The sequence below is a fragment of the Pseudorasbora parva genome, chromosome 6 (assembly GCF_024679245.1).
Source record: "Pseudorasbora parva isolate DD20220531a chromosome 6, ASM2467924v1, whole genome shotgun sequence".
In the NCBI taxonomy this organism is placed as follows: domain Eukaryota; kingdom Metazoa; phylum Chordata; class Actinopteri; order Cypriniformes; family Gobionidae; genus Pseudorasbora; species Pseudorasbora parva.
In genome coordinates this window covers 48,268,519-48,276,480 of record NC_090177.1, presented here as the reverse complement: position 1 = coordinate 48,276,480, position 7,962 = coordinate 48,268,519, and the positions used below count along the sequence as shown (strand labels likewise).

Genomic DNA, 7,962 nt, shown 5'->3' with positions numbered 1-7,962 from the left:
TGCCCTCAGCCTTTTCTCCTCTGTCAGAAACAGAGGAGATCTCGCAGACCTTTTCTGCACTTGAGCATTTGGGAGAGAACAATCAGTTTCACTCCCACTGTCCACCACACTTAGCTCCGAAACTGTTTGTAGGGAGGAAGCCGTTTCCTCCTCTTCGTCCTCCATTTTGTCTTCATTTTCATTTGGAGGAGTGGCTTCCTCCCCCTGATCAACTGCCATGTTTGACTCCGCCCCTGTGGCCGCCCCACTTTCTCCTTCCTGTCCAATCCCCGAGGCTGGCTGAGGATTTGAATTTCCCGCCAAAACCTCGGGGCCCGCCTCCTCAATCGTTTGTTCTTTTGGTGGGGCGGCCATTTTGTTGCTCTTTAATTTGTTGGCAAAACTTTTAGGGCAATCTCTGTAGAGATGGGATGATTCTCCACAAAGGTTGCACTTTCTGCCATTTTTGCACTCCTCAAAAATGTGCCCAATTTCTCTGCACTTCCTGCACACTACTTCTTGACATGCCTCGGCGAGATGTCCAAGTTGGCCACACTTGCGGCATAGCTTGGGCATCCCTTGGTAATGGATGTAGCCTCTATTCTCTCCCAACACAATCATTGAAGGAATTTGACTCAGGCCATGGTAGCTGTTGGGATCTGCCCATTGTTTGATGGGCACTCTCCACGCACAGCTCCAGATACCGTCTTCGTCTAAAACCTTGACTGGTTGTCCGCGAATAGAGCAATATCTTGCCAACCACACAGAAATGTCCTCTCCACTTACTGTTTCATTAAACATCCTGATAATCACAACTTTCAGTGAATTATCAGTCAGTTTTTCCACAGTGAACATGGAAAAATTGGCTTTACACATTTCAAAACGAGACCAAAAAGTATTTAATAAGGAAGCTGAAGCAAAACTTACATCAAAGCCATGATTCAGGGGCAGAGTCAACAAGCAGTTTATGTCCGGAGCCTTAAAACCAAGAATTTGTTGGATGAACTTCCTGGAGAAATCCAGTCTGGACATCGCCAGGAGAGTTCCATCCTCTTTTGCTTTGAATTTAAAACGCACGCTGTGGTGCCTCCTCACGCCGGCACGAGCAGCCGACATGTTGGAGGCACCACCAGCAAGCGGCGGCTAAAACAATAAATTAATACAATAAATAGATAAATTAATTAAAACCTGCTTACCTTAAAACAAGAAGAGTCCTCGTAGAAACGATTCGTCAATTAAAAGCCGCTTGTCAATGTACCTCCTGAAGGCTGTATGTCCCGTGTGACAAGCAACACACGAGACAAAGGTCCCACAAGAGGCGATCGCTGTCTCAACCGTAAGACCAGACCACTTGATCTTAGCCAAAAGGCCGAGAAGCGATGACACAATGACGCAGCGGCAGGGGAGCCGGCAAAGGCGACGCCCATCTGGGAAGCGGTGAGGGGGGGAGGGTTGGCAAAGGCCTTACGTCGTAGAGACCTGAAACTTTAGCCCCGTTTCCACCACAGGAACTTTACCCAGGAACTAGGAACTTTGGGTGGTACTTCGTGTGTTTAGACCGCAGGAACCAGGGTATAAATGAAGTTCCGGGTAAATATTTCCCCCTCCAAACGGCCCTGCTCGCGAGGTAGTACTTTTTCAAAGTTCAGGAACTTTCGAGGGCGGGACTTGGGCGCTGAACATGCTGATTGGTTGAGCTCACGCAGCATAGTTCAACCGGCTTTTTTAAAAGTCTTTTGCGAGGTTCGTTCTGCGTTCAATAAATATCAGTCTTGCTCTCTGTCTGGTGGCGCGGTCGTCTCAGCCATCTCACGTTCAATGTCCGTAATAGCTGATAATAATATACATTGTCATTTTAAATCTAGCTTTACGAGCTTTCTGAATATGCTGCATGCTGCTGAATCTGCATATTAGTGCTCTTTTCTGTCGTTGTTAATTACCTCTTTAGTAAACCTATACATAACCAGCAAAAGCAGCACAGCTTGAATCTCTTCCATACTCGTTATTAATTTTTTTTCACCATGTAAACGACCTGACCGATTACTTTTAAGTGTGTGTCCTTACATGACGTGACGGCGCGCGCCGCGCTCATGTTGACAAGAGAGGAAAGTACATTTTTCTGAGGGGTAAACTTTTTATTTCGTGAGTTATGAAGATAATGTTGGAGTAATGACACAGCGTATATTGCCCCAGGCAGTTTTTACTTTAACTGCGCCTGACAGAAGATTTTTTTTTCTGAGATGATTATTACACTTTACAACAAATAGCTATAACTAATACTGTATTAGTCCTGGTGGCCGTTAAGAGTTGCTATGGCTGCAGTAAACACACTCCAGCTGCTGGAGAAAACAGCGTTGACATTTTTGATGCGGCAGACAAACTGCATGTGACAAAATGATTGCGATTGAAAGTCATCACATGTAAACACCAGATCGGTTTAGATAACGTCTCATGTAAACAGTTCACTAAATCTTTCAATCGGTACACTTAAAAATGATTACATGTCCTTCACTGATTTGGAGGAGCAGTCGCGCGCAGTCCTACATCACCGGACTAATTTGCCTAATCTTCTCGGAACTTTATCGCGGTCGAAACGCAGACAGCTGCAGGTCTGGGGGGGAGAAAAGTTCCTGTAAAAAAGTTCCTGGTACAAATTGTTCCGGGTAATTTTGGTGGAAACGGGGCTTTTGAGGGATGGTACTAGCCACTCGCTCTACAACATCACCAAGGCTGGCCCCCCGATGGGCCCGGCACGAAATGGCTCGTAGCTCCCAAACCGCACGCCGCAGAACCAAGTGTCTTATATCATCGGAATCCTTGGCTCGAGCCGAGCGAGACGCATGCCTCGGATTCGAAGGTTGCGCTGGCGAAATTTTCGGGTATTTGGGATTTTGTGAAAAACCTACTTTTGCACACTAGTCCTAGGTCTTTTGCCCGATCTGGCCAAAACCAGTGCAGAAAGATTCTCTGGAGTCTGACTGTCCGTCCAGATCGGAAAAAAAGTGGGAATTTCGATTCAGCTTGGCGGCGGCAGGCCGAAACCTACGACTGGGCGAGGCGGGGTCTGCTAGAACGGCTATAGCTCTTGGACGGAACGAGACAATTTCACCCAAGCCGGTACACCCGTGCACGGGCTCAGTCTGGGGTCAGGCGAGAAAGGACGCGGTGAATGGCCACCTAGTGGCGCTTTAAAATGAAAAAGCAACAACATGAGAGCGGCTATAGGCGAACGTATGTCGCGTGCTTTTTCACAGCACGCGCACGAGACAGTCGTACCATACGACAGAAAACCTCCATCCGAACAACTTTGCCTTTGGGACCACTGCTGTCAATCAACTCGTCCGTTGAATATCAAAGTTTGTGGGAAAAACCACATTCGGCAAACCGGTCGCAGGTTTCGACAACCTCGATGAAAACAAACGCAGTTCAGTTCTCTGAACTCTCCGGGTCACTGGCTGACACAGCAGAAAGAGACAGAAACATAACAAAACTGGTGCAACTTCACCCTTTGGGGCAGTGGGCGGCGCCACAAGCGTCAAGAACCGCACGCTTTTTCCCTCCACGCTATCTGCTTTTAACCAGTGTGTACAGGGGAAAGCGCGAACGCAGTCCCCCACTACCATAAATTATGCAGTCGAGATTCCCACATTTGGGGAATTCGCAGGGGTCAGCACAACCGGAGTGCAATGGCCGAGCCTCGCCCTGGGTGAACCACCTTCCTGATCATGGTGTCTCCCCTGCCAGGTAAGTATGAGTTGCCTGGCCTCCAGGCAGAGGCGCCCTATCCCCCTTCGCCATCCTCAAACACGGTGACCTTCCCCTCCCCCAAGAAAAGGAAGGACGGGGCACCTTCCATTGCTTGACTGCTGCGTGCGTGCGTGCGTGACCTTGATTTGAATCAGGTGTCCCTAATCCATCCAACACAAACCCCTGATTCGACTCATCAGCTCGTTGGTAAAGACTCTCAAATAAGAGGGACATCAAAAAACGTGCTGTGACGGTGATGAGTCAGCCGGCCGGCAACCGACGCTTTTGTTCTTCTTTTTTCCCTATGCTCATATGACCGCAGCTTGCTGCTTTCTCTGTGGCACGGTCATCGTTGCGTCACCTCATCGTCATTCTGTATGCGCTTCCTGCGTATTTCTGTATTCTCTGACAAAATTCCAGTGGTGTTGTTGGTTCTTCTATTAGTCACAACAATTCGCAGTCCCCAAAAAGGGGAAGCACACCGTTCCTGGAGGCACTGCAATACCAGGTCGATGCGTGGAGTGGACGGAGCAAGCCCCGGTTCCGGCTCCATGTGCCAAAAATCAATTTAATATGCAGTCCCCGGATAGGGGACGTATCAGATATTAAACTGATAAGAACAGATACTACACTTGATCTTAGCCAAAAGGCCGAGAAGCGATGACACAATGACGCAGCGGCAGGGGAGCCGGCAAAGGCGACGCCCATCTGGGAAGCGGTGAGGGGGGGAGGGTTGGCAAAGGCCTTACGTCGTAGAGACCTGAAACTTTGAGGGATGGTACTAGCCACTCGCTCTACAACATCACCAAGGCTGGCCCCCCGATGGGCCCGGCACGAAATGGCTCGTAGCTCCCAAACCGCACGCCGCAGAACCAAGTGTCTTATATCATCGGAATCCTTGGCTCGAGCCGAGCGAGACGCATGCCTCGGATTCGAAGGTTGCGCTGGCGAAATTTTCGGGTATTTGGGATTTTGTGAAAAACCTACTTTTGCACACTAGTCCTAGGTCTTTTGCCCGATCTGGCCAAAACCAGTGCAGAAAGATTCTCTGGAGTCTGACTGTCCGTCCAGATCGGAAAAAAAGTGGGAATTTCGATTCAGCTTGGCGGCGGCAGGCCGAAACCTACGGGCTGGGCGAGGCGGGGTCTGCTAGAACGGCTATAGCTCTTGGACGGAACGAGACAATTTCACCCAAGCCGGTACACCCGTGCACGGGCTCAGTCTGGGGTCAGGCGAGAAAGGACGCGGTGAATGGCCACCTAGTGGCGCTTTAAAATGAAAAAGCAACAACATGAGAGCGGCTATAGGCGAACGTATGTCGCGTGCTTTTTCACAGCACGCGCACGAGACAGTCGTACCATACGACAGAAAACCTCCATCCGAACAACTTTGCCTTTGGGACCACTGCTGTCAATCAACTCGTCCGTTGAATATCAAAGTTTGTGGGAAAAACCACATTCGGCAAACCGGTCGCAGGTTTCGACAACCTCGATGAAAACAAACGCAGTTCAGTTCTCTGAACTCTCCGGGTCACTGGCTGACACAGCAGAAAGAGACAGAAACATAACAAAACTGGTGCAACTTCACCCTTTGGGGCAGTGGGCGGCGCCACAAGCGTCAAGAACCGCACGCTTTTTCCCTCCACGCTATCTGCTTTTAACCAGTGTGTACAGGGGAGAGCGCGAACGCAGTCCCCCACTACCATAAATTATGCAGTCGAGATTCCCACATTTGGGGAATTCGCAGGGGTCAGCACAACCGGAGTGCAATGGCCGAGCCTCGCCCTGGGTGAACCACCTTCCTGATCATGGTGTCTCCCCTGCCAGGTAAGTATGAGTTGCCTGGCCTCCAGGCAGAGGCGCCCTATCCCCCTTCGCCATCCTCAAACACGGTGACCTTCCCCTCCCCCAAGAAAAGGAAGGACGGGGCACCTTCCATTGCTTGACTGCTGCGTGCGTGCGTGCGTGACCTTGATTTGAATCAGGTGTCCCTAATCCATCCAACACAAACCCCTGATTCGACTCATCAGCTCGTTGGTAAAGACTCTCAAATAAGAGGGACATCAAAAAACGTGCTGTGACGGTGATGAGTCAGCCGGCCGGCAACCGACGCTTTTGTTCTTCTTTTTTCCCTATGCTCATATGACCGCAGCTTGCTGCTTTCTCTGTGGCACGGTCATCGTTGCGTCACCTCATCGTCATTCTGTATGCGCTTCCTGCGTATTTCTGTATTCTCTGACAAAATTCCAGTGGTGTTGTTGGTTCTTCTATTAGTCACAACAATTCGCAGTCCCCAAAAAGGGGAAGCACACCGTTCCTGGAGGCACTGCAATACCAGGTCGATGCGTGGAGTGGACGGAGCAAGCCCCGGTTCCGGCTCCATGTGCCAAAAATCAATTTAATATGCAGTCCCCGGATAGGGGACGTATCAGATATTAAACTGATAAGAACAGATTTTTTCTTTCGAAAAGTTTTATTGTTACATTTTTTCATATTGATTTCAATTCATTTTCATATTTATGCCACACATTTCTTTTTTTCTTTTTTTAAAAAATAAAAATACATAGTTACACCGATTAAAACACAAGACAATATTTTGTTAAAATCAGTTGATGTGTTGTGTAAAAGTCCATGTATGTCAGTGTGGTGTTAAAAGAGGGATAAAATGAATGAAAACAATAAATATATTCATGATAAAACAGACTAAAACGTGACAATTAAAACTTCATCTCTTGTAAAGGATCGAGGGTGAGCCCCTAAAAAACATGTCCATTCACTCCAGTTCTCCAGAACAGGCTCAAGACTCCTCGCTTCCAGAGCCCAGCGGAGATCCCCTCTCCTCCGGCCCGCTGGCCCGCTGTTCCCGTAGCCAGAGTGGTGAGGGTGCATCTACGGGCGGCCAAGGTCGGTGGTGGCCGGGACCTTCTCGTGTGGCCTCGGCCCCCCCATCCGAATAACGACGTGCGGCCCACCCTGCAGCGCTGATCTTATCCTCTGCTCGCTCGCGTGGAGGGGGACCGTCACGCGTTTCCCCACCAGCAGGTTTCTGGTGACCCAGATGGCATCCTTTATCAGGTTAAGGGTGAGCCAGAGCGATGCAAATTCTTGTGTTGTTAGGGCTTTTAGGCCCTGACCCACCCCTAGGATGGCGAGCTTGTAATCCACCTGGGCCCCACCCGCTGGCAGGCACGGGAAAAACAGGGGGCCGGCCCTGGCCCACAGGTCCCGCGCAGCACCGCACTCCCAGAGCAGATGGTAGACGGTCTCCGGGGATTTACACCCGGACCGTGGGCAGGTGGGATTTTTGGCCATGCCTCTGGAGTGCATAACCGCCCTGACCGGGAGGATCTCATGAGCCACCATCCACGCCAAGTCCTTAAGCCTGTTCTGGAGAGCTGGGTGGGCAACGTTCCTCCAAACTTCTTTGGCCTCACTTGGCGTGAGGCCTGGAACTGGGCTCACCTTTTCTCGATCCTGCACAAGAGAGATAAGAGACTTATGGTTAGTTAAAATCGTCACATCTTCTGTTTCTAAAAAGTGTTTCTTTAAAAATGTCTTGATAAAACAGTAATGTTTCGGGAGATTAAAAGACACTGGGGTTTTTAAATCAACTGCTAAAATCTTTAAAGTTCTTAAATAGGACCCCATCCAGAATCGAACCATGGCTGCTGTCTTGTTTTCTCTGGATGGGGTCAAAGCATATTTGATGTGCAGTGCGGTAAAACGGCTGGTTAAAAACAGGTGGGGGTCTGGGAGGCCCTTCCCACCATTCTCTTTTCTCTTCTTTACCACCTCTCTTTTAAGTCTCTCCCATTTGGACCCCCAGAAGAAATAAAAGACCGCCCTCTCCACACCTAAAATAAAAGATCTGGGGGGAATAAAAACAGAACACAACAATAAGAACAAAGGTAAGATCACTGCTTTATATATTAAAACCTTGCCTTCAAGTGTCAAAGTCCTCAGTCCCCAAAACCCCAATCTTTTCCTGACTTTCCCTAATGCGTCAGCCCAATTGTTCTGTCCACCTCCCTCTTTGTCAAATTTAATACCTAAAACCTTAATATCAGTTTGTTTAAAATTTACGTCCAGTCTTCCTATGTCTACGTCCCCCCACGGCCCGAAGAGCTGGGCCTCGGACTTATTCCTGTTTAGTCTGGCGCCCGAGGCCCGACCGTACCAGTCAGTCAAGTCCATTGCTCTTCGTACAGATAAAACGTCAGTAGCTAAAAGGGTTACG

At 49.3% G+C, this 7,962-nt stretch overlaps 3 non-coding genes and 1 pseudogene across 3 annotated transcripts; all 4 read right to left on the bottom strand.

Annotated features, from left to right (window-relative positions):
- Positions 1-3,567: 3,567 nt before the first annotated feature.
- LOC137080317 (U1 spliceosomal RNA) lies at positions 3,568-3,731 on the bottom strand. The gene has a single exon (XR_010906170.1). It is a non-coding gene; the product is annotated as a U1 spliceosomal RNA (small nuclear RNA).
- A 466-nt stretch (positions 3,732-4,197) lies between these two features.
- LOC137079894 (U2 spliceosomal RNA) lies at positions 4,198-4,388 on the bottom strand. The gene has a single exon (XR_010905824.1). It is a non-coding gene; the product is annotated as a U2 spliceosomal RNA (small nuclear RNA).
- A 1,008-nt stretch (positions 4,389-5,396) lies between these two features.
- Positions 5,397-5,560, bottom strand: LOC137080393 (U1 spliceosomal RNA). The gene has a single exon (XR_010906245.1). It is a non-coding gene; the product is annotated as a U1 spliceosomal RNA (small nuclear RNA).
- Positions 5,561-6,026: 466 nt separating this feature from the next.
- LOC137080101 (U2 spliceosomal RNA) lies at positions 6,027-6,200 on the bottom strand (annotated as a pseudogene).
- Positions 6,201-7,962: the final 1,762 nt, after the last annotated feature.